The sequence below is a fragment of the Eleutherodactylus coqui genome, chromosome 6 (genome assembly GCF_035609145.1).
Source record: "Eleutherodactylus coqui strain aEleCoq1 chromosome 6, aEleCoq1.hap1, whole genome shotgun sequence".
NCBI classification, from domain to species: domain Eukaryota; kingdom Metazoa; phylum Chordata; class Amphibia; order Anura; family Eleutherodactylidae; genus Eleutherodactylus; species Eleutherodactylus coqui.
Genome location: NC_089842.1, coordinates 228,752,044 through 228,779,763, shown reverse-complemented (window position 1 = coordinate 228,779,763; position 27,720 = coordinate 228,752,044). Strand labels below are relative to the sequence as shown.

General features: G+C 42.8%; 1 protein-coding gene across 4 annotated transcripts in view; it reads left to right on the top strand.

Moving 5' to 3' along the window:
* Positions 1-3,498: 3,498 nt before the first annotated feature.
* Positions 3,499-27,720, top strand: part of TNFAIP8L2 (TNF alpha induced protein 8 like 2) — a 41,893-nt gene continuing 17,671 nt past the window's right edge. Inside the window, exons 1-2 of one of the 4 annotated variants that reach the window (XM_066609052.1) lie at positions 3,499-3,816; positions 11,905-11,955. The gene's annotated coding sequence lies outside the window, so the exon portion shown is untranslated. Of the gene's footprint in view, positions 3,817-11,904; positions 11,956-18,951; positions 19,043-19,063; positions 19,315-27,720 lie in introns of those variants that run through there. The other 3 variants (XM_066609051.1, XM_066609049.1, XM_066609053.1) reach the window with 3 other exon arrangements.

Below are 27,720 nucleotides of genomic sequence, written 5' to 3'. Positions count from 1 at the left end.
CTACTATAATACTGCTCCTATGTAAAAGAATAGACCTACTATAATACTGCCCCCTATGTCCAAGAATATAACTACTATAATACTGCCCCCTATGTGCAAGAATATAACTACTATAATACTCCCCCCATGTGCAAGAATATAACTACTATAATACCGCCCCTATGTACAAGAATATAACTACTATAATACCGCCCCTATGTACAAGAATATAACTACTATAATACTGCTCCTATGTACAAGAATATAACTACTATAATACTGCCCCCTATGTACAAGAATATAACTACTATAATACTGCCCCCTATGTACAAGAATATAACTACTATAATACTGCCCCCTATGTACAAGAATATAACTACTATAATACCGCCCCCTATGTACAAGAATATAACTACTATAATACTGCCCCCTATGTACAAGAATATAACTACTATAATACTGCCTTCTATGTAAAAGAATAGACCTACTATAATACTGCCCCCTATGTCCAAGAATATAACTACTATAATACTGCCCCCTATGTACAAAAATATAACTACTATAATACTCCCCCCTATGTGCAAGAATAAAATTACTATAATACTGCCCCCTATCTACAAGAATATATCTACTATAATACTGCTCCTATGTACAAGAATATAACTATTATAATACTGTCCGCTATGTACAAGAATATAACTACTATAATACTGCCCCCTATGTACAAGAATATAACTACTATAATACTGCCCCCTATGTACAAGAATATAACTACTATAATACTGCCCCCCTATGTACAAGACTATAACTACTATAATACAGCCCCCTATGTACAAGAATATAACTACTATAATACTGTCCGCTATGTACAAGAATATAACTACTATAATACTGCCCCCTATGTACAAGACTATAACTACTATAATACAGCCCCCTATGTACAAGAATATAACTACTATAATACTGCCTCCTATGTACAAGAAAATAACTACTATAATACTGCCTCCTATGTACAAAAATATAACTACTATAATACTGCCCCTATGTACAAGAATATAACTACTATAATACTGCCCCCTATGTACAAGAATATAACTACTATAATACTGCCCCCTATGTACAAGAATATAACTACTATAATACTGCTCCCTATGTACAGGAATATAACTACTATAATACTGCCCCCTATGTACAAGAATATAACTACTATAATACAGCCCCCTATGTACAAGAATATAACTACTATAATACTGCTCCCTATGTACAGGAATATAACTACTATAATACTGCCCCCTATGTACAAGAATATAACTACTATAATACTGCCCCCCATATACAAGAATATAACTACTATAATACTGCCCCCTATGTTAAACAATATAACTATTCTTATACTGCTCCCTATGGCTATGAATATGAATGTGTCTCTCTTCCTCTCCTCCGCTCTACATGTGCTCTACTTTATTCTTCTCCCTGCTGATGTAGTAGTTGCTGTAAATAGACTGATCTCGGTGTAGTTGTGAGCGATCTGTGACTTTTCCTGTTAGCACAGTCAGTATCTAAAATTAATTATTTACCGTCTGCCTGAGGATAAGAGGGTCTTTGACCTCCGGAGCCTCACTTATTGAATTGTTTTATTTTAGCATTGAGTGGGATGAAGAGAAATACACTTTTCCTAAAATAACTATCCCACCAGTATTAAAAGTTGTCGTTTTGCTGTAAGCCTCATCCTGCAGTTCCATCTAAGGCAGATATGTAAATGCTGAGAGTTGTAGTGATTAGATGAACGATCTTGTCACCAGAGGCCCTAAAAGTGTTTTCCCCCTCGGCCTATAAAAGGCTCTTGGAGGCTCCTTGTGTGTAGTGACCTCTTCTTCCGCTTGTTGACCACTAGACGCCTCTACGACGCAGAGAAGAGATTTCACCCCGTTACCAGAGTCTGAGAGGGACGCATTACTGGGATGTGAGAAGCTGAATGGTCGTATCCACGAATTGTCCACCACTGGGCCGTTCTGACCAGACTGTTAGGAGGTGTTAGGAACAACAGATGGGGAACACAAGGTGACCGGGCTCAGGACGCCCCCTACAGACCACCAATAGAGAGGAGCACCTGACCAGACTGTTATGGGGTGTTGGGGCCAGTGGATGGGGGCACACAAGGTGACCGGGCTCAGGACACCCCCTACAGACCACCATTAGAGAGGAGCATCTGACCAGACTGTTAGGAGGTGCTGGGACCTATTCTGGTACACAGAGATCACTGTTACTACTGGGGCCACTAACAAGGATCACTATTATTACTGGGACCACTAACAGGGATCATTATTACTACTGGGACCACTATGGGGGACACTATTACCACTTGGACCTCCATGAGGATCACTATTACTACTGGGGCTACTAACATGGATCCCTATTGCTACACTGGCCACTAACAGGGATCACTACCACTACTGGGACCTCTAACAGGGATCACTATTACTACTTGGGCCACTAAAAGGGATCACTATTACAACTGGGGCCACTAATAGGGATCGCTATTACTACTGGGGCCACTAACAGAGATCACGATTACAACTGTGGCCACTAACAGGGATCATTATTACTATACTGCCCACTAATAGTGATCACTATTACCACTGTGGCCACTAACAGGGATCACTATTACTACTGGAGCCACTAACAGGGATCACTATTCCTACTGGGACCACTAACAGTGATCAGTTATACTACTGGGACCACTAACAGGGATCAGCATTCCTACTTGGACCACTAACAGGGATCACTATTACTACTTACACCACTAAAAGGAATCACTATTACTACTTGGATCACTATTACTACTGGGACCACTAACAGGGATCACTATTACAACTGGAGCCACTAACATGGATCACTTTTTACTACTGGGGCCACTAACAGGGATCACTATTACTACTGGGGCCACTAACAGAGATCGCTATTACAACTGTGGCCACTAACAGGGATCATTATTACTACACTGGCCACTAACAGTGATCCCAATTACCAGTGTGGCCAATAACAGGGATCACTATTACTACTGGAGCCACTAACAGTGATCACTATTCCTACTGGGACCACTAACAGTGATCAGTAATACTACTGGGACCACTAACAGGGATTATTATAACTACTTGGACCACTAACAGGGATCACTATTACTACTTAGGCCACTAAAAGCGATCACTATTCACTATCACAACTGGGGCCACTAACAGGGATCAGTATTAATACTGGGACCACTAACAGGGATCACTATTACTACTTAGACCATTAACAGGGTTCACTATTATTACTAGGTCCACTATGAGGGCCACTATTACTGTGAGAGAGTCACTGAAGGGTACTATTATGAGATACTGAGGGTGTTACTTTGCGTAAAAGGGGCGTGGTCTGCCATGAAAATTTACAGTTTTTGTTGTTCAAAAGTTGGAAGGTATGAGCAACATTCTAAAAAAATAGCAGAGCCGCCGAGCGTGCATGAGGGTTGGGAAATACTTGGAATCTGCTGATAGACTGAATATTTGTTTCACTGTGGATTAGAGAGTCAGCCGAAGCTGCGATGACGGCCCGAGACCCCAGGGTCATCGCTGGAGCTTCCTGTATACTGGGTGGGGTGTTCCCAGCCTCCTCTTGTCCGAAAGGCATCTGGAACCCAGAATACACAACTATGGGGTGGAATCTGCAGTTCTCCAGCTATACAGAAGACATCTGAGATACCCTGAATGAGCCTCATTACCACCCTCACTGCTGGCAGACCACCATGACTGAGCTTCTATCCAGGACCACCAGATACCAGACAAATCCCCAATAAAGGTAACAGTCCTTGTATTCTTATATATATGAACCTGGATGGTGGATTTGGCTTCGGCTGGGGGTTCCAAGGTGATCAAGAAGGACCTCTATGCTTTTATCATTTTCCCTGCAGTGCCTTCACAGGGAAAACAAGGTATTACAGGTTATACACTGAAATCAGTCCTCCACTGATGTAATTTTAAGTACAGCCAGTAGAGGTGGTCCGGAAAGAGCATATAACCAGAGATGTGACACCAGTGATTATGGATGGAAGAGGACGACCTTAGTGACTTTGTGGAGCGATGTGACCCACCTTAAATAAACACACCCTTCTGATAGATAAGCATAATACCACTCTTTGGAAGCTCTTCATGATCTTTTTGTCATGACCTGGAGGATGTAAGCTAAGATCTTCATATTGTTGGACCACCAGTAAGTAACAGGAGGATGGAGGGTTAACCTAATCCCAACATGAGTAATGGAACAAAGCGGCCATGGTGATGGCATCTATGAATTAAATGAATTTGGTCCCTGAGGGCCACTCTCAGGGGCCAACCTTTAATAGGCTTTTTTCATTAAAGACATTTCTAATGGATAGGGGACACATTTCCAATTATTAAGGGTCCGATCACTGGGACCCCCAGACCCGCACACCCATTAGTGCAGAGCAGTGGTGCACATGCAGAGCCTCCACCAACCACAGCGGGAGCAAGCTGTGACTGACAGCCAGCCCCCTGCTGCAACAGCTGGGTTTGGTGAAAACACGATCAACACTGTTAACCCCTTACATGCCGCAATTAATTTTGATCGGGCATGCAAAAAGTTCACAGACAGAGGGCACTCCATCTGTGTTGTCATCGGCCCCTGCCATGTGATTGCAGAGGGCTGATGGGTTACCATGGCCTTGATTGCATTCTGATTGCAGAGGGCAGATGGGTTACCATGGCCTTGATTGCATTGTGATTGCAGAGGGCTGATGGGTTACCATGGCCTTGATTGCATTGGCTTGTAATCACTATGATAAGTGTATTGTCAGAGTGATCATAGCATCGCAGGTTCAAGCCCCCGACAGGAACATGAAAAATAGTAAATTAAAAAAACTATTTTGCACTTTCTCCTCTTGTTTAAAAACAAATGTATCATGTCATTTAGGCTGCATGTCCATGGGCGATGCTAGGGAAAGCGCAGCGGCGGTGTCCATGAATGGAGAATCATAGCAATTCTCCGCTCACGGGATTTAAATCGCGGCATGCAACAATTTGACGCGTTTCTCCGCGGTGAGCCTATCTGTTAGATAGGCTCACTGCAGAGACCCGAGAGCGCTCCCCCCTCGTCCGCCGCGGCGGAATATCGCTGGCGATATGCCGTCACGGCCGTAAACAGGGGGCCTTATGCTGTATGTTTGAGGCTGAATGCACACTGCTGGGTCAGATGCCGACCGAGATGTTGCAGTGGAATCAGACCCTGTGCCCCGCCGGTGACCGCCCCATATCTGTATGATGTCTACCTCTCTGTGTTGCAGATGTGCAGGCTGGCGCGCCGCCGCACATGCGCAGGGCAGAGAATGACGCGCCGTCAATGACGCAAATCCGTGGCGAATTCAAAATTGACCTTTCGAAATCGTCACAGGACAGACACTTCCATTGACCGCAATGGAAGCCGTCCATGCGAGGGCCGCACTAGAATAGGACATGCTGCAATTTACCCCCTGCAAGCGGAAAATCGCGATTGATTTCCGCTCGTGGGCATAGAAAAGCGTTTTGCATAGCATGTCTTTAAACAGTATTTGCTGCGGGATTCGGAGGCGAATGCCCGCTCCAGATCCTGCAGTGCAAATTAGCCCTCCAAAAAAAAAAAAGAAAAGTTCTAAATACATTGTATGTACCCAAAAAATAGTACTAATAAAAACTACAGCTGGCCACGCAAAAACAAGCCTCATACAGAAAAAAAAAGTTATGGCTTTTGAAAAGTGAAGATGAAAATCCCCAAAAATTTGTTGTGCCCTTAGGTCCAAAATAGGCCGTGTCACTAAAGGGTTAAGCAGACCATACGGCACCGCTCCCCTATAGCAGGGTGTCAGACACCACCCTCCTTTAGTGACCACGAGAATCCCACTGTTTTTTTCTGAGGCCCTGCTCTGGGATAGAGAAGAGGCTTGGTTTGTTACAATGTATCAGCCTGAAGTCTAAACTTTAACATTTCCGTTCGCTGACAGCAAGCAGAGATTTCAGTAGTGAATTGAGACACAAAGTTTATTAGAAGTTTAAAAAAAAGTGAGGACGGGGTGAAGCGTTATTGTTGCAGTCAATGGAAGCCGTCCGTTCACGCTATCTTCCGCTGTAGCGGAGCGGAAGATAGCGTGAAAACGCTTCCCCGCCCACCGCCGCCACGTCATATGACGCGGCCGGTCGAGTCATGTGACGCGGCCGGCTGTGTCATGTGATGCGGTGGGCGTGTCACATGACGCGGCAGAGGTGGGCGGGGAAGCGTCATGCTGGAGCGAGGACGCCGGATCCACAGGTAAGTATGGGGTCTCCGTGGGGGCACCGTGACGGGCTCCGCCGCGGAATTTCGCGGCGGAGCCCGTCACGGCCGTGTAAAGCCGGGCCTTAAGGCAGCAGAATGCAGACCTAAGCTCTTGCTCTTGACCTGAAGGTTGCGAGTTGCATGGTTCAGATAGCCGGCTCAGGGTAGACTCAGCCCTCCATCCCTCTGAGGTCAGTAAAATGAGTACCCAGCTTTCTGGGGGGTAAAGATGATTTGGGAAGGCAAGAGCAAACCAACCTGCAAAAACAGTCTGCCAAGAAAACGTCATATGACGTCACCCTAGGAGTTGGTCACGACTCGGTGGTGGCCCCAGGGGACGTTATCTAAATACTTTTTCTTTCCTAAACTAAAATGGTTATTTGTCACCGTATTCTGAGACCCGTAACATTTTTATCTTTTCGTCGATTGGGCTGTGTGAGGGCTCATTTTTTGCAGGGTGAGTTGCAGTTTTATATTATTACCATTTTGGGGTTCATACATGTTTTTATTCAATTTTTTCAACAAAAACGTTATTAATTTTTTACACTTCCTCAAGAGACTTGAACTTGCTATCTCATTTGATCATTTGTACTATATACTGCAATACTTTAGTATTGCAGTAGACAGTGATTTTTCATGCTGCCATGCGTAGGGCTTGACAGCCATATGTGTGTGGCAGCTCTGTGAGCCTTCAGTAGGCTCTAGGCTGCTATGATGGCCCATTAGCATTCTCCACTCACACTTTGGGGTTTGACGATGGCGTGTGAGAAGGGGTCCCTCCCCCCATTGACTGTTTAGACACACCGTCAGCTTTCTCCGTGCCATCTAAACAGTTAACTGCTGCCATCAGAGCTAACTGATCACAACAGTTACCGGTGGCATGGAGAAGACTTATCTCCCAAGCCCGCTTCATGCACACTTCATGACCACAGGACGTTAATAGTCGTTCGGTGGTCCTGGAGTGGTTAATTACGGATAATGATGATATCCCCCAGCTGTGCGCGCAGCGGCTGTGGTGTTGTGGTGCGCCTGTAACAATAGCACGTGTGGCGCACACATCACCCCCTGCCAGGCCGGCAGCAGAAGAGAGGAAGCAGAGCTGTTCAGTATGGTTTCCTGACCGCTTCCTGTCTCTCGCTCGCTGCGGGGAGGATGTGATACTCTATAGGGCGCTATTCACGGCGCTGCTCCGGAGGTGGATGAACTCGGGCGGACCCTGCGGCTCTCTCCATGGTTAGAGACAATACCCCAGGTGGGGAGAACAATCAAAGACCGCATGGTCCCTATAATACGTCCGGTGTATCCACAGCGGTGCCACACATGGACGGTGATAAACAATAGTGCACAAATAATGGTGAGAAAGAGGGTCCGGGTGCAGGTGCAGAAGGCAGGAGGGGCACGAAGAGGGCAAGAAGGCCAGCGGGTACCGAGGTTTATGAGAGAAGCTGACCAATATCATATGAGGATGGCTGAACGTACTGGACATAGAGGGACGGGTATAAGTGACAACAAAGCCTAACACAGTGCCCCCATAACAGTAATAACCACAGTGCCCCCATAACAGTGATAACCACAGTGCCCCCATAACAGTAATAACCACAGTGCCCCATAATAGTGATAATCACAGTGCCTCATAATAGTGATAACCACAGTGCCCCCATAATAGTGATAACCACAGTGCCTCCATAATAGTGATACCCACAGTGCCCCCATAACAGTAATAACCACAGTGCCCCCATAATAGTGATAACCACAGTGCCCCCATAACAGTAATAACCACAGTGCCCCCATAATAGTGATAACCACAGTGCCCCCATAACAGTAATAACCACAGTGCCCCCATAATAGTGATAACCACAGTGCCCCCATAACAGTAATAACCACAGTGCCCCCATAATAGTGATAACCACAGTGCCCCATAATAGTGATAACCACAGTGCCCCCATAATAGTAATAACCCCAGTGCCTCCATAATAGTGATACCCACAGTGCCCCCATAACAGTAATAACCACAGTGCCCCCATAATAGTGATAACCACAGTGCCCCCATAACAGTAATAACCACAGTGCCCCCATAATAGTGATAACCACAGTGCCCCATAATAGTGATAACCACAGTGCCTCCATAATAGTGATACCCACAGTGCCCCCATAACAGTAATAACCACAGTGCCCCCATAATAGTGATAACCACAGTGCCCCCATAATAGTGATGACCACAGTGCCCCCATAATAGTGATACCCACAGTGCCCCCATAATAGTGATAACCACAGTACCCCATAATAGTGATAACCACAGTGCCCCCATAATAGTGATAACCACAGTGCCCCCATAATAGTGATAACCACAGTGCCCCATAATAGTGATAATCACAGTGCCCCATAATAGTGATAACCACAGTGCCCCCATAATAGTGATAACCACAGTGCCCCCATAACAGTGATAACCACAGTGCCCCATAATAGTGATAACCACAGTGCCCCCATAATAGTGATAACCACAGTGCCCCCATAATAGTGATAACCACAGTGCCCCATAATAGTGATAACCACAGTGCCTCATAATAGTGATAACCACAGTGTCCCCATAACAGTGATAACCACAGTGCCCCATAATAGTGATAATCACAGTGCCCCATAATAGTGATAACCACAGTGCCCCATAATAGTGATAACCACAGTGCCTCATAATAGTGATAACCACAGTGCCCCCATAATAGTGATAACCACAGTGCCCCATAATAGTGATAACCAAATAATAGTCATAAATACAGTGTCCCCCCCCCCCCCACCCCCACCCCCCCCCCCCCCCCACACACACACAGTACTCCATAACAGTGACCCCATAAGAGTGAAAAACCCCTTGCCCATTCTGGGGGGTGTTGTAACAGTTCTCTAGAATGTGACTGCAGGGTGATATGTTGCACCATCTCTCTGTGGACACACTGCTGTCGGCGGACGGTGTTATCACCACTGTCAGCATTTATAGATGACTGTTATAGAAGATCCAACAACCTACAGTGCAAATGTGATTATAATTAGAGATGAGCGAATATACTCATTTCGAGTAATTACTCGATCGAGCACCGTGATTTTCGAGTACTTCCGTACTCGGGTGAAAAGATTCGGGGGGCGGGGGGAGGCGTGGCGGAGCAGGGGGTAGCAGCGGGGAACAGGGGGGAGCCCTCTCTCTCTCCCCCCCCCCCCTCCCCGCTGCAACCCCCCACTCACCCACGGCGCCCCCCGAATCTTTTCGCCCGAGTACGGAAGTACTCGAAAATCGCGGTACTCGGGCGAAAAAGGGGCGTGGCCGAGTAGGTTCGCTCATCTCTAATTATAGTACAGAGCAGTCTATGTTACCAGCATACCCCTGTCCATGCAGTGTTATGGAGACACTGTTGCTATCTGTGTTATGGAGACACTGTGGTTATTACTATTATGGGGCGCTGTTGTTATCACTGGTATGGGGGTACTACGGCTGTCACTATTATGGGGGCCCCCTGGTTAGCACTTTTATGGAGGCTCTGTGGTTGTCACTATTCTGAGGGGCCACTGTGGTTATAACTCTTATGGAGACACTGGGATCATCACTGTTATAGGGAGACTGTGGTTATCAATATTATAGGCACTCTGTGGTTATCACTATTATAGGGGCACTGTTGTTATCACTGTTGATATCACTATTATGAGGCACTGTGGTTATCACTATTATGGGAGCACTGTGGTTATTACTGTTATGGGGGCACTGTGGTTATCACTATTATGGGGCACTGTGGTTATCACTATTATGGAGGCACTGTGGTTATCATTATTATGGAGGCACTGTAGTTATCATTATTATGGGAGCACTGTGGTTATCACTATTATGGGGGCACACTGTGGTTATCCCTAATATGGGGGCACTGTGGTTATCACTATTATGGGGGCACTGTGGTTATTACTATTATGGAGGCACTGTAGTTATCATTATTATGGGAGCACTGTGGTTATCACTATTATGGGGGCACTGTGGTTATCACTATTATGGGGCACTGTGGTTATCACTATTATGGGGCACTGTGGTTATCACTATTATGGAGGCACTGTGGTTATCACTATTATGAGGCACTGTGGTTATCACTATTATGGGGCACTGTGGTTATCACTATTATGGAGGCACTGTGGTTATCATTATTATGGAGGCACTGTAGTTATCATTATTATGGGAGCACTGTGGTTATCACTATTATGGGGGCACACTGTGGTTATCCCTAATATGGGGGCACTGTGGTTATCACTATTATGGGGGCACTGTGGTTATCACTGTTATGGAGCACTGTGGTTATCACTATTATGGAGGCACTGTAGTTATCATTATTATGGGAGCACTGTAGTTATCATTATTATGGGAGCACTGTGGTTATCACTATTATGGGGGCACACTGTGGTTATCCCTAATATGGGGGCACTGTGGTTATCACTATTATGGGGGCACTGTGGTTATCACTGTTATGGAGCACTGTGGTTATCACTATTATGGAGGCACTGTAGTTATCATTATTATGGGAGCACTGTAGTTATCATTATTATGGGAGCACTGTGGTTATCACTATTATGGGGGCACACTGTGGTTATCCCTAATATGGGGGCACTGTGGTTATCACTATTATGGGGGCACTGTGGTTATCACTGTTATGGAGGCACTGTGGTTATCACTATTTTGGGGCACTGTGGTTATCACTATTATGGAGGCACTGGGGTTATTACTGTTATGGGGGGACACTGTGGTTATCACTGTTATGGAGGCACTGTAGTTATCATTATTATGGGAGCACTGTAGTTATCATTATTATGGGAGCACTGGGGTTATCACTATTATGGGGGCATTGTGGTTATCCCTAATATGGGGGCACTGTGATTATCACTATTATGGGGCACTGTGATTATCACTGTTATGGAGGCACTGGGGTTATCACTAATATGGGGCACTGTGGTTATCACTGTTATGGGGCACTGTGGTTATCACTGTTATGGGGCACTGTGGTTATCACTATTATGGGGGCTCTGTGGTTATCACTATTATGGGGGCACTGTGGTCATCACTATTATGGAGGCACTGTGGTTATCAGTATTATGGGGGGCACTGTGGTTATCACTGTTATGGAGGCACTGGGGTTATCACTCTAATAGGAATACTGTGGCTGGCACTATTATGGGGGTCTCATGGCCATGATTGTTATGGCTATGTCTGGCTCCATTGTTGCTTATACTCTTTGTAATCTCCAGCAGTGGGGAGGTTCAGAGACACTTTGGCTCCTGGGAGGTTCTCTGGCTGGCAGTGTTATGGAGGCACTGCTGCTGGCACTATTAGGAGAGCAGTCACAGGCACAGGATTTGGGTAAACTGAGCAAGAACACAAGACGGTTACCAGTTACATGCAGTATGTTCTGGTAAACTACAGTCTACAACCGGCAGTTCTTCCATCTGCAGACAGTCTGGGAATGCTGGGACTTGTAGTGTCACATCACAGAGAAGTTGGAGGTCACCATGTTTCCTCGTTCAATAATAATATGCCGCCTTTCGTGCTCCCTTGTCTCCGTGTAGCTGCAGATCAGACCAGGTGTGATCGAAGGACGCCAGGTGTATCCATGTCAGGTAAGTTGACCCGTCATCATTTATTTAGTGGTAGCAGAACATCGCGAGGAAGACTGCAGCCGGAGCGCGACTAGCAGATGGCAGAGCGGGCAAGTAACGTCTACTTACTATACAGGGCACTCGCGAGTGATGGCATACGTACAATGGGGCAATGGACTCTGGGCTGTCACCATTAGGGGGCATCATCCACTTCCCATACCATGCATGTTTTACTGCAAACTTCCTCCTTGCCAATGTTGCAAACTTACTCCATAAGGGTGTAATATATAGGCACTATATGGCAGTACTATTTTGGCACTATATGGCATGGCTGTGTTCTCACTGTACAACTGCATGACAGTATTGTATAGTCACTGTATAACATCACATGAACACTGGATGGTACTTTATGTAGGCAGTGTAGCAATATTATATGGGCACTATATGGTACCATTATGTGGGCACTATATAGAAGTGTTATGCAGTGCTGTGTGACAATATCATATAGGCACTATATGGCATTATTATGTAACAGTACGACTCAATAATTTATAGGGACTGATTTGTATTATCATGGAGCACTATGTGTCAGTATTATGCAGGCACTACATGGCAGTGTATGGGAGCGCTCTATGGCATTACTTTGTTAAACCCATGTGATGATCTTGGTGCTCACCATATAACATTATTATGTAGCGCTCTATGTGAATATTATGTAGGCATTGTATGGCAGTGTATATGGGGAGCGCTCTATGGCATTATTTTGTTAACCCCATTTGATAATGTAGCATTATATGTCAGTTTTCTGTAGGTACTATATGGCAGTATTATGTTGTCCCTATATGGTAATACTGTGTGCTCTACATATGCCTTTACTTTGTGGGCAATTTATGGAACTGGCATGGATTTATTGTACAGCGATGGTTATATATAGGGACTGTGTGGATGTGTTATATGAGCACTGTATGGTAATATATTTATATACTGTGTGGATGTGTTATATGAGCCCTGTATGGTAATATATTTATATACTGTGTGGATGTGTTATATGAGCACTGTATGGTAATATATTTATATACTGTGTGGATGTATTATATGAGCACTGTATGGTAATATATTTATATACTGTGTGGATGTATTATATGAGCCCTGTATGGTAATATATTTATATACTGTGTGGATGTATTATATGAGCCCTGTATGGTAATATATTTATATACTGTGTGGATGTATTATATGAGCCCTGTATGGTAATTAATTTATATACTGTGTGGATGTATTATATGAGCACTGTATGGTAATATATTTATATACTGTGTGGATGTATTATATGAGCACTGTATGGTAATATATTTATATACTGTGTGGATGTGTTATATGAGCACTGTATGGTAATATATTTATGTACTGTGTGGAAGTATTATATGAGCCCTGTATGGTCATATATTTATATACTGTGTGGATGTATTATATGAGCACTGTATGGTAATATATTTATATACTGTGTGGATGTATTATATGAGCACTGTATGGTAATATATTTATATACTGTGTGGATGTATTATATGAGCACTGTATGGTAATTAATTTATATACTGTGTGGATGTATTATAAGAGCACTGTATGGTAATATATTTAAATACTGTGTGGATGTGTTATATGAGCCCTGTATGGTAATATATTTATATACTGTGTGGATGTGTTATATGAGCACTGTATGGTAATATATTTATATACTGTGTGGATGTATTATATGAGCACTGTATGGTAATATATTTATATACTGTGTGGATGTATTATATGAGCACTGTATGGTAATTAATTTATATACTGTGTGGATGTATTATATGAGCCCTGTATGGTAATATATTTATATACTGTGTGGATGTATTATATGAGCCCTGTATGGTAATATATTTATATACTGTGTGGATGTATTATATGAACACTGTATGGTAATATATTTATATACTGTGTGGATGTATTATATGAGCACTGTATGGTAATATATTTATATACTGTGTGGATGTATTATATGAGCACTGTATGGTAATATATTTAAATACTGTGTGGATGTGTTATATGAGCCCTGTATGGTAATATATTTATATACTGTGTGGATGTGTTATATGAGCCCTGTATGGTAATATATTTATATACTGTGTGGATGTATTATATGAGCCCTGTATGGTAATATATTTATATACTGTGTGGATGTATTATATGAGCACTGTATGGTAATATATTTATATACTGTGTGGATGTATTATATGAGCACTGTATGGTAATATATTTATATACTGTGTGGATGTATTATTTGAGCACTGTATGGTAATATATTTATATACTGTGTGGATGTATTATATGAGCACTCTATGGCAATATATTTATATACTGTGTGGATGTGTTATATGAGCCCTGTATGGTAATATATTTATGTACTGTGTGGATGTATTATATGAGCACTCTATGGCAATATATTTATATACTGTGTGGATGTATTATATGAGCCCTGTATGGTAATATATTTATATACTGTGTGGATGTATTATATGAGCACTGTATGGTAATATATTTATATACTGTGTGGATGTATTATATGAGCACTGTATGGTAATATATTTATATACTGTGTGGATGTATTATTTGAGCACTGTATGGTAATATATTTATATACTGTGTGGATGTGTTATATGAGCCCTGTATGGTAATATATTTATATACTGTGTGGATGTATTATATGAGCACTGTATGGTAATATATTTATATACTGTGTGGATGTATTATATGAGCCCTGTATGGTAATATATTTATATACTGTGTGGATGTATTATATGAGCACTCTATGGCAATATATTTATATACTGTGTGGATGTGTTATATGAGCACTGTATGGTAATATATTTATATACTGTGTGGATGTGTTATATGAGCACTGTATGGTAATATATTTATATACTGTGTGGATGTATTATATGAGCCCTGTATGGTAATATATTTATATACTGTGTGGATGTATTATATGAGCACTGTATGGTAATATATTTATATACTGTGTGGATGTATTAAATGAGCACTGTATGGTAATATATTTATATACTGTGTGGATGTATTATATGAGCCCTGTATGGTAATATATTTATATACTGTGTGGATGTATTATATGAGCCCTGTATGGTAATATATTTATATACTGTGTGGATGTGTTATATGAGCACTGTATGGTAATATATTTATATACTGTGTGGATGTGTTATATGAGCACTCTATGGTAATATATAGGGACTGTGTGGATGTGTTATATGAGCCCTGTATAGTAATATATTTATATACTGTGTGGATGTGTTATATGAGCCCTGTATGGTAATATATTTATATACTGTGTGGATGTATTATATGAGCCCTGTATGGTAATATATTTATATACTGTGTGGATGTATTATATGAGCCCTGTATGGTAATTAATTTATATACTGTGTGGATGTATTATATGAGCCCTGTATGGTAATATATTTATATACTGTGTGGATGTATTATATGAGCCCTGTATGGTAATATATTTATTTACTGTGTGGATGTATTATATGAGCCCTGTATGGTAATATATTTATATACTGTGTGGATGTGTTATATGTATGTACACATGTAGGCCTGAGTATAGAGTGAGTTATGTTGCTCTCCTTGGAGCCGGTGTCTGCACTTCTCAGCTCATTACATCCATATTCACTTCTAGAAGCTTCTCTGACTTTAAGAAAACTTATCTCATAAGGAAGCGAGCGGATCCAGTCACGTGTCCGGAGCGCGACAGCTGGCGAGCTGCAGGTACAGGGCAATGTACACATAACTACCAGGGGTGTATCACATGGTATAAACTTAGATACAGCAGTCACACAAGATTGGCTTAGATACCCCAGCGGCGGACAGTTAGGGCCCATTCCCATGGACTTACTTTCTGTCGGTATTCAGTCCATTTGCTTACTGACCGCCTACGGACCCCTTAAATCGGTGTATTCAGATATGCGGTTTTTACACGGACTGATGTTACATGTACAAAAAGTCACTAAATGTTCCTCTTCTGCCCCAAATTCACGAACGTCTATGGGAGTGCGAGAAGACGCAGTGAAAACGGATGTCAGATGCAGGAGGTAGTGGGGGCACAGGCTATGGGGGGCACAGACATGTGCGCAATACACAAAGAGGCGCGTGATACACTGCGCAATTCTGCTTGAAAAAGAACACGTCTGGAACTCATTAGACGAAACAGCCATTTTATTTGGGGCGTGGTTGTGTCCCACACGCAACACCCCATGCCCCGCACACGGAGAAACTGTTTGCATGCGTATTCGCACGTGCAAAATCTGTGAGAATAAAACCCATTGATGTCACTGGGTCGGTTCCAAAGAGCGCCCGTATTTAAATGGCGAGGGCCTGATGAGGGCCTGATGTGTACGTTTCCCGGTGGGTTTGCGCCGCGTATTCTGCTTCCCGTTGCGTACTGCGTGCGCATTTTTTTCCATTCCTACAATCTTTTACAAGGCCCTTGGTGCGCAAACACGCAGGAAAATAGTGGAGGCGCTACTACTCAAGTGCATGCAAAAAATCGGTAAAGGGAACGACCCCACGGATATGACTGGGCTCTATTCTCTGCGTATTGCGCAAAAACGTGCACAAATATCTCCGTCTGAAGGGGCCGTCATAGACAATATATTGTGCTGGGCGGGGCCAACTGCGCAAATGCAAACGTGAAGCAGTCCTAACGCACATGATAGGCTTAGATACACCAACTCAGAAGACAGAGTCATGCATCTTGTAAGCTTAGATACAGAGGCTCAGCGGAAAATATCACACAAGATAGGCTTAGATACACGCACTATGGGATTAGATCCACGGTTTATCAAACAATATCGCACATAACAATATTAAATACACCAACTAAGTATCTTTCCAGGTCGGCTTAGATACAGTCGTATACTAGAAAGTATCACACACCATAGGCTTAGATACTGCAGATCAGCATACAGTGTCACATTGTAGTTTAGATACACCATTTCAGAAGAAAGTATCACACATGATGGGCTTAGATACACAGCTCAACAGGCGGTGTCACACGACAGGCTTAGATACAGTGGCTCAGCAGACAGTATCACACATGATAGGATTAGATACAGCAGCTCAGCAGACAGTATCACACAGGATAGGATTAGATACACGGCTCAGTAGACTATCACACAGGATAGGATTAGATACACGGCTCAGCAGACAGTATCACACGGGATAAGATTAGATACACTGCTCAGCAGAGTATCACACAGGGTAGGATTAGATACATAGCTCAGCAGACAGTATCACCCAGGATAGGATTAGATACACAGCTCAGCAGACAGTTTCACACAGGCGAGGATTAGATACACAGCGCAGTAGACAGTATCACACAGGATAGGATTAGATACACTGCTCAGCAGACAGTATCACACAGGCGAGGATTAGATACACAGCTCAGTAGACAGTATCACACAGGATAGGATTAGATACACAGCTCAGCAGACAGTATCACACAGGATAGGATTAGATACACTGCTCAGCAGACAGTAACACACATGATTGGATTAGATACACAGCTCAACAGACAGTATCACACAGGATAGGATTAGATACACAGCTCAACAGACAGTATCACATAGGACAGGATTAGATACACAGCTCAGCAGACAGTATCACACAGGATAGGGTTAGATACACAGCTCAGCAGACGGTATCACACAGGATAGGATTAGATACACAGTTCAGCAGACAGTATCACACATGATTGGATTAGATACACAGCTCAACAGACAGTATCACACAGGATAGGATTAGATACACAGTTGGGCAGACAGTATCACACAGGATAGGATTAGATACACAGTTCAGCAGACAGTATCACACATGATTGGATTAGATACATGGCTCAGCAGACAGTATCACACATGATTGGATTAGATACACAGCTCAACAGACAGTATCACACAGGATAGGATTAGATACACAGCTCAGCAGACAGTATCACACAGGATAGGATTAGATACACAGCTCAACAGACAGTATCACACAGGATAGGATTAGATACACAGCTCAGCAGACAGTATCACACAGGATAGGATTAGATACACAGCTCAGCAGACAGTATCACACAGGGTAGGATTAGATACACAGCTCAGCAGACAGTATCACACAGGATAGGATTAGATACACAGCTCAGCAGACAGTATCACACAGGGTAGGATTAGATACACAGCTCAGCAGACAGTATCACACAGGATAGGATATGTTAAAACAGGCAGTTTTTTTTTCTGCCCTGAAATATCAGACTAATTTTTCATGTGATTTTTTTTTACGTTTCTGTACTTTTTTTTACACGATTTCTGTCCGTTTCGCATCTGCAGTTTCCGTAGCAAAAAAAAAAAAAACGCACAATCAGCCAAATGATGTAATTAAAGGACCTCACACTTTTTTATGGTTACATGTAATAAAAACAGATCGCAGTCGCATCAAACGAGTGCCATCCGTGTTTTTTAATCGCCTCAATAGGGTGTTGTTCATCTCAGAATCGCAAGAAAATAGGACATGCTGCGATTTTTTTGGTTTTTGCTCGGACCGTTCATCCGATTATAAAAAATGGCGCATGTGAATAAAAGCAGTTTAAACGATCTGCTCTATTTCCATCTGATGTTTTCAGTCCAAAATACGGATGTAAAAATGGGCGCTGTGAATATGCGGTCGGGCTTAGATGCAGCGCTCAGCCCTGGATATCACTTTATCGTGACGCTCAGTGAGGTCTCATGACGGAGGACGCGGCGTTACACTAGGACGCAGGTTTCTCCGTAATCTCCGCGTTCCTCCGCATCTCTCAGGTACTGGAGCGTTTTCACGACAAAAGCCTCAGGTTATTGAGAATGACATGACTTCAGCTTGTGCGGCTTCCCCTCCCCAGTCGGAGGGCGGGCCAGGTCTCAAGTTCCTCAAGGAAGTGCCTGAGAAGTTGTTATCGGAGAAGTTTGTGCGTCTGTCAGAGGCGGGAGAGTCTATCATCCAAGGTGCAAGCTGCTGGGCTCACAGGAGAGCTGCCCAAGTAAGTGAATGAAGGGGATATGGGACCGGCGAGCGGGGCGCCGCATGCACCCGTACAGCTGGTCCGCTTACACGAATACTTCTTACGTCTCGTCTCTAAGCAGCTGCTGCCTTCTTACTTCACATCAAACCGCAGAACAAAGAAGAAGTCAGCAATCTCAGCTGCAATCTGACTTCCTTCTGTAAAACTGCCCCGTGTAGCGCTATCAGCGGGTTACCATACGGGGCTGGTCGTTGCCGTGTTCTGCATGCAGCATCTGTTAGCTGCTCCAGGTAAGGTAAAGACGTAGGCGACATAGGTACAGATGTAGGAAACGTTACCTTGATATTTAGCGCATTATGATAACTGTGAACCGAGTCATCACCATGCACCAGTTGGGGTAACGACTGCTACATCAGTATCTGGCAGGGATGGGGTTAAGTTTTGTTAGCTCCTGGAGAAGGGATATAGCATGGGAATACAATGAATTCTGTCTCTTCTCTGCTCTTGTAGAGACACGCCGGGAAGGAATTTACAGCTTTTATATGAAATAAAGTGTCTGAAGAACACGGATGGGGAATTCCTTAAAGATGCACTTTATTTTTAGTGTGGGGGGATCAGTGCCTTAAGAACAGGATACGATGCTAGATAGGATGTCTTCACAGTGACCCTTAAACTCCATTCATAGCTGCTGTCGCCTAGACCTGCAGGGGAAAGGGAACCGCTGTGGGGTCTACAGTAACCTCTGTACTAATTCTGGGGGGTCAATATCATAAAAACGGGATAAGACAAGAGATAACATGACAGTAGTGACTCTGAACTCTACTCATAGCTGCTGTGACTAAGATGTGCCGAGCAGGGGACAGCGATGAGGGTACTCAGGTGCTGGAAAGCCCTGAAGTATTACCGGTATGTATTATTGGCTTGCTCTTGTTCAGCAGTGGGATGTGTAGAGTGCGGACCGTCACATCTTTGATGTATTACGTACTGTCACTTCTGTCACCTGTGGCCCTGGTGTCACAGCACAGTGCAGCCACTGCAGTCTTTTTCAGGTCATCCTGATCACAAGTTGTCACTGATCCTCCACTGTATATTCTGTGGGCTGAAAATATGAGTGAAGTTAATCCATCTAGCTTGGAGAAAGTCTCTGTCTCCTCTTAGTCTCTGTTGCCTTCCTTCAGTCACTTTCTTGAGTCCTTTTTCTGCACTTTTTTTTCTTTCCCTTCTTCTCTCTTTCACCTTCCCTCTATTTTCTCTCAATCCCACCTCTCTACACGTTTCTTTCTTTTCTCACATCCTCTCTCCCCCTCTCTGTGTTTCTGGCTCTCTCTATCAATGGTTGTCTGTTTCTCGCTAAATCTCTTACTTTCTTTTTTTTTAATCTCTCATCCCCATTTTCTCTCTCTTTGTTTAACTTCTTTCTCTCTCTTCTTTTCTCTCTCCATATCATGCTGTCTTTTTTTTTCTTTCCTTTTTTCCCTTTCTTTCTTTTTCTTTCCTTCTTACTTTCTTTTTTTTACTTACTTTCCTTCGTTCATTCTTCCTTTTCTTTCTTTCTTTCTTTCTTTCTTTCTTTCTTTCTTTCTTTCTTTCTTTCCTCCTTTCTGTTTCTTCCTTTTTCTCTTTCTTTCCTTCTTTATTTTCCTTTTTTCCTTTCTTTCTCTCTCTTTCTCTTGCTTTCACTCTTTCTCACTCTTTCTTTTTCCCTTTCTCTTACATTCTTTCTCTCTCTCCTCTTTCTTTTGTTCTCACTCTAGTTCTTTTTCTTTTTTTTCTCTTTCTTTCCTCCCTTCTCTTACTTCTTTTCTCTTTCTTTCTCTTGCTTTCTTTCTTACTCTCTTTCTTTCCTTCTTTCTCTCTCTCTCCTTATCTTTCTTTCATTCTTTCTTTCTCTCACTCTCTATCTTTCTCTATGTTTTCTTTCTTTCTCTCTTTTTCTCTACCTCTTTTTTTCGCTCTGGCTTTTGCTCTCTCTTTCTTTCTTCCTTTCACTTTTGTCTTTCTTTTTCTTTTCCTCTCTTTTTTCTCTCTTTCTTTTTCTTTCTCTCTCTATTTCTTTATTTCCCCCTCTCTCTCTCTCTCTCTCTTTCTTTCTGTTTCCTTTTCTCTTTCTTTCCCTCTCTTTTTTTCTCCTTCTACTTTTCTCTCTCTTTCACTCTCTATCTCTCTCTCTCTTTTTTATCTCTTTTTTCTTTCTCTCACTTTGTATCTTTCTTTTTTTACTCTTTCTTTCTCTCCCCTCTTTCTTTCTTTCTTTCTTTCTTTCTTTCTTTCTTTCTTTCTTCCTTTTCTCTTTCTATCTTTCCGCCTTTCTGTTACTTCCTTTTTCTCTGTCTTTCTTTCTATCTTTCTTTCTCTTTTTCTCGCTCTTTCTTTCTCACCCTCTCTTTCTTCCCCTCTTTCTATTACATTCTTTCTCTCTCTCTCCTTCAGTTTTTTCCCTTCTCTCTATCTTTCACTTTCGATCTTTATATTTCTCTTTCTTTCTCTCTCTTTATCTCTCTATATCTTTTTATATCTTTCTTTCTTTGTCTTTCTTTTTCTCTTATTGTCTCTCTCTTTCCCTCTCTTTATTTCTCTCAAACTTTTTCTCTGTTTCCCTCTCTCTTTCCTTCTCTCTTGCTTTCCCTCTCTTTTTTCTTCTTTCTCTCTCTTTGTCACTGTCTTTCTCTCTCCTTCTTACTTTCTTTCTTTCTTCCATTTCTTTCTTTCCTCCTTTCTGTTACTTCCTTTTTCTCTCTTTCTTTCTCTTTCTCACTCTCTAATTCTCTTACTCTCTTTATCACTCTCTCTTTCTCCCTCTCTTTCTCTTACATTCTTTCTCTCTCCTTCAGTTTTTTCCTACGCTCTTTTTTTCCCTTTCTTTTTTTTACTTTTCTCTCTTTCTCTCTTTGTCTTTTTCCCTCCCGTTCTTTTTCGCTCTTTTTTCTCTCACTTTCTATTTCTTTCTCTCGCTCTCTTTTTCTCTTTCTTTCTTTCTCTGTCTCTTTCTTCTCTCTTTCTTTATCCTGCTTTCTCTCTCTTTCTTTCTCTCTATTTCCTTCTCTCTTCTTCTCTCTCTTTTTCTGTCTTTCTCTTTTTCTCTTTCTTACTTTCTTTCTCTTTCTTTTTTTCTTTCTCTCTTTCTTTCTCTCATTCTTTCTTACTTATTTTCTGTCTCTTTTTCTTTCTCGCTTTCTTTTTCTTTATCTCTCTCTTTTCTTTCTTTTTGTCTGTCTTTTTTCCTTCTATTTCCTTCTCTCCCCTTTTTCTTTATCTCTCTTTTTCTTTCTTGCTTTCTCACTCTCTGTTTTTCTTTCTCTCGTTCTCACTCTTTTATTCTCTTACTCTCTTTCTCAATCTCTGTTTTTCTTTCTCTCTCTCTTTCTCACTGTCTTTCTCTCTCTTTCTTACTTTTTTTCTTCCATTTCTTTTTCTTTCCTACTTTCTGTTACTTCCTTGTTCTCTGTCTTTCTCTCTTTCTCACTCTCTCATTCTCTCACTCTCTTTCTCTTACATTCTTTCTCTCTCTCCTTCGGTTTCTTTCCTATCTTTCTTTTTTATTTCTCTCTCTTTCTCTCTCTCATTTTCTCTCACTCTTTCTTTGTTTTACTCTCTCTCCTTCTTTTTCTCTAATTTTTTCTCTCACTTTCTATTTCTTTCTCTCGCTCTCTTTCTTTTTCTCTCTTTTCTTTCTCTCTATTTCTTTTTTACTCTCTTCCTCTCTTTTTCTGTCTTTCTCATGCTCTCTAGCTGTCTTTCTTCCTTTCTTCTCACTTTTCTTTCTTTCTTCGTTTCTTTATTTCTCTTTCTCTCTCTCCTTTTTCTCTCTTTCTTTCACTTTATTTCTCTCTGTTTCTTTCACTCTCTTGCTCTGTCTTTTTCTTTCTTCCTTTATTTATTTTTCTTTCTCTCACTTTCTTTATCTTTCTGTCTCTCTTTCCTTTTCTTTCATTCTCATTTTCTTTCTTTCTGTCTGTTGCTCTCTCTCTTTCTCTCTTTCTTTCTCTGTCTCACACACTCTCTCTCTCTCTCTCTTTCTTTCTCTTTTTCTCTCTCTCTCTCTCATTCTCTGGGATCTATATATTTGAGGTAGGTGGTGTATTACTGTAATCATAGGGTACTGCCAGCCTGTCACCAGATGTGATATCTGTAGGTTTCTGGGGCATTAGAGCCAGTCAGTCATCATGAGGCTGAGGATGGACAGGAAACAGACAGCCTGACATGTCGTAACCCTGCCATCTCCAGTAACTTTCTAGTTCCTGCAGATTTTGACGGTGTCATCATTACACCACAGACTTGTGACTAGAAGTCATAGTTATCCATCTGTGATTGCTGCCACATAACTAATATGTATAGATATATATGCTGAATGGCCCCTTAATTAGACTCCATCTAGAAACATGTTGGACCACCTTTGGTCTTCAGAACCGCAGCAATTTGTTGTGGTGTAGTTTCTACTAAGTGATAAAATCATTATGCAGAAATATCGGCCCCTGCGGACAGGAAGCTTCATGTAGTTGCTGCAGATTAGATGGTGGTGCCGAAATGCTCTGACCAGCTGACAATTCTGATCTCCCATCAGCACGGAGCAGCAGAAATCTGGATCCCTCTGACCAGGAGAGGTTTTTCCGATGCTCAGTGATACAAGTTTTTGTGCTCCTTTGCTCGCTGGAGTCTTGCCTTTCCATTGGCGCTGAAACTGGTCATCTGCTGTTATAGCCTATCCAAGCTAAGGAATGCCGAGTTGTGCATTCAGACATGTTAGTTCGAGCCCCAGCCTTGTATTCAGCTGCAATTGGCTGACCTACAGTAGCTCAACAGGCAGTATCAACCACGATAGGCTTAGATAATTTGTCTTCAGCTTAGTGGGAACGACTCCTGGTTGACTATCCCTGTTACAGCTGTAGGGATCATCATGTGAATTTCCACCCCGGATACAGATGTCACTGGGGAACAACTTCACAGAGGAGGATGATTCTTTTCATGGCTGATTGTAATAATACATGACGTGTTTCTCATCGACCACTGAAAATGGTGAAGGAGATTCTCACCGGCGCTCTACCAGTCCTCATGTGTACAGAGTACAAGTGTTCCACGGTGACTGGCAAATCTGTTCACAGATACCAGCCAACGCCTTGCAGTTCTTTGTTTGCAGAAACATGGGACTTGGAGAGTTCTTAATCCTCCACCCTTCACCGACCGCTGACATCACTGACTACACCACCTACTAATCCACTACAGAGAGGACAAAGGATGCAGCCTACCCATTAACTGGAGAGCAGCGGTGACATCACTGAGGAAACAACCTACCCATTCACTGGAGAGCAGCGGTGACATCACTGAGGAAACAGACTATCCATTCACTAGAGAGCAGCGGTGACATCACTGAGGCAACAGACTATCCATTCACTGGAGAGCAGCGCTGACATCACTGAGGAAACAGCCTACCCATTCACTGGAGAGCAGCGATGACATCACTGAGCAAACAGCCTACCCATTAACTGGAGAGCAGCGGTGACATCACTGAGGAAACAACCTACCCATTCACTGGAGAGCAGCGGTGACATCACTGAGGAAACAGCCTACCCATTCACTAGAGAGCAGCGGTGACATCACTGAGGCAACAGACTATCCATTCACTGGAGAGCAGCGCTGACATCACTGAGGAAACAGCCTACCCATTCACTGGAGAGCAGCGATGACATCACTGAGCAAACAGCCTACCCATTAACTGGAGAGCAGCGGTGACATCACTGAGGAAACAACCTACCCATTCACTGGAGAGCAGCGGTGACATCACTGAGGAAACAGCCTACCCATTCACTAGAGAGCAGCGGTGACATCACTGAGGCAACAGACTATCCATTCACTGGAGAGCAGCGCTGACATCACTGAGGAAACAGCCTACCCATTCACTGGAGAGCAGCGATGACATCACTGAGCAAACAGCCTACCCATTAACTGGAGAGCAGCGGTGACATCACTGAGGAAACAACCTACCCATTCACTGGAGAGCAGCGGTGACATCACTGAGCAAACAGCCTACCCATTCACTAGAGAGCAGCGCTGACATCACTGAGGAAACAGCCTACCTATTCACTGGAAAACAGCGGTGACATCACTGAGGCAACAGACTAACCATTCACTGGAGAGCAGCGGTGACATCACTGAGAATACAGCCTACCCATTCACTGGAGAGCAGCGATGACATCACTGAGGAAACAGACTACCCATTCACTGGAGAGCAGCGGTGACATCACCGAGAAAACAGGCTGTCCATTCAATAGAGAGCAGTGGTGACATCACTGAGAATGCATCCTATCCATTCACTAGAGAGCAGCGGTGACATCACTGAGAATGCATCCTATCCATTCCCTAGAGAGCGACGGTGACATCACTGAGAATGCCACCTATCCATTCACTAGAGAGCAGCAGTGCCATCACTGAGCATGCAGTCTGTCCATTGAGGTATGGATGATTTTGGGGCAGCACACGGCCCAGCTCGTGTGGTGCAACTCAGAGATTTTGATCACAGTTAAAGGCGACACTTCACACTGGGAGAGGCTTAAACAAAAGGATAGCAAGTGCTGCTCCTGAGGCGCTGTATGCCAAGCACGCACACGTACACACCGCGGCGCTGCCAGTGTTTACACTGCTTACTAAACACAAATTATCCAGGGATGATTCAGCCTCGTCTGGAAGTACAGGCATGTCCCCTGGGCGCGAAAATAATGTCAATGAAAAAAATAATTACTCCCGTTCTAGTATGGATTGAGCAAGCGCACTGACCGTGAAGGGGTTAATGCTCTGCGGTGCATGGCTGCCGCTGCTGCCCGTAATTCCTCATGCCTTTATGAGCCCATTAAACACAAATCAATGTGATGGATGGCTAATGGGAATCTAACTGGGAATGTTCTACTAGAGTGCGTCACCTACAGCAGCGGGTCACTGGGCCCACGCTTAACACTTGTACACCGCCACGAATTAACCCTTCCTACACCTACATGATCACAAAGACACCTTGTACTTCTATTCAAGTAATAGGATAGTCCATTTAATGGTGATGTCAGTCTTTAGGTCTGTGGCCAGCTTCACCGAATTCAAGATATATTCCTATACATAGGGGGCAGTATTATACCCGGTTTCCTCAAAAATAATCCCTACCTCGAAAATATGCTCTAGCCTAGTTTTTGGGCAGGCTTGAAATATAAGCCCTACCCTGAAAATAAGCCTTAGTTACACTGCATAAAAAAACAGAATACATTACCTAGCAGGCTTGGTCTAGGTCCCTCCTGCTGCTCTCTAGAGGTTTGGCGTGGTTCCCGCAGTCCTCTCGTACAGTACCTCGTCCTGGTTACAGGATTAGTAAATCCCACCTGCAGGAAGCGATGGCTGGGATTGGTTCTTTGACCGCTGCTCAGCCAATCAATGCAGCGCTGCATAAACCAATGCGATGGCTGAGATTGGCCATGGCTCAGCTAATTCATAAATCCCACCTCTACAACTCGATGGCTGTTGATTGGTTCTTGCACCGCTGCTCAGCCAATTATTGCAGCTCTCGATAAACCAATCACAGCCATCACATTGGTTCATCCAGCACTGCATTGATTGGCCAATCATAGCGATCACTTCCTAGAGGCAGGATTTCTGAATCCTGTAACCAGGAAGTAGTTGTATGAGTGGCCGAGGACTGCGAGAAGCGCGATGAAGCTGTGGAGAGCAGCGCGAGGGAACTGAACCGAGCCCACTAGGTAAGATATCCCCCAAAAACAAGACCTTGTGCCTCTTTTGGGGCAAAAATTAATATAAGATGGGGTCTTATTTTCAGGGAAACAAGGTAGTAGTTATATTCTTGTACATAGGAGGCAGTATTATAGTAGTTATATTCTTGTACAAAGGGGGCAGTATTATAGTAGTTATATTCTTGTACATAGGAGCAGTATTATAGTAATATTCTTGTTCATAGGGGGCAGTATTATAGTAGTTATATTCTTGTCCATAGGGGGCAGTATTATAGTAGTTATATTCTTGTACAAAGGGGGCAGTATTATAGTAGTTATATTCTTGTACATAGGAAGCAGTATTATAGTAATATTCTTGTTCATAGGGGGCAGTATTATAGTAGTTATATTCTTGTCCATAGGGGGCAGTATTATAGTAGTTATATTCTTGTCCATAGGGGGCAGTATTATAGTAATATTCTTGTTCATAGGGGGCAGTATTATAGTAGTTATATTCTTGTACATAGGGGCAGTATTATAGTAGTTATATTCTTGTACTTAGGAGGCAGTATTATAGTAGTTATATTCTTGTACATAGGGGCAGTATTATAGTAGTTATATTCTTGTACATTGGGGACAGTATTATAGTAGTTATATTCTTGTACATAGGGGCAGTATTATAGTAGTTATATTCTTGTACATAGGGAGCAGTATTATAGTAGTTATATTATTGTACATAGGAGCAGTATTATAGTAGTTATATTCTTGTACATAGGAGCAGTATTATAGCAGTTATATTCTTGTACATAGGGGGCAATATTATAGTAGTTATATTCTTGTACATAGGACGCAGTATTATAGTAGTTATATTCTTATACACGGGGGGCAGTATTATAGTAGTTATATTATTGTACACAGGGAGCAGTATTATAGTAGTTATATTCTTGTACATAGTGGACAGTATTATAGTAGTTATATTCCTGTATATAGGGGGCA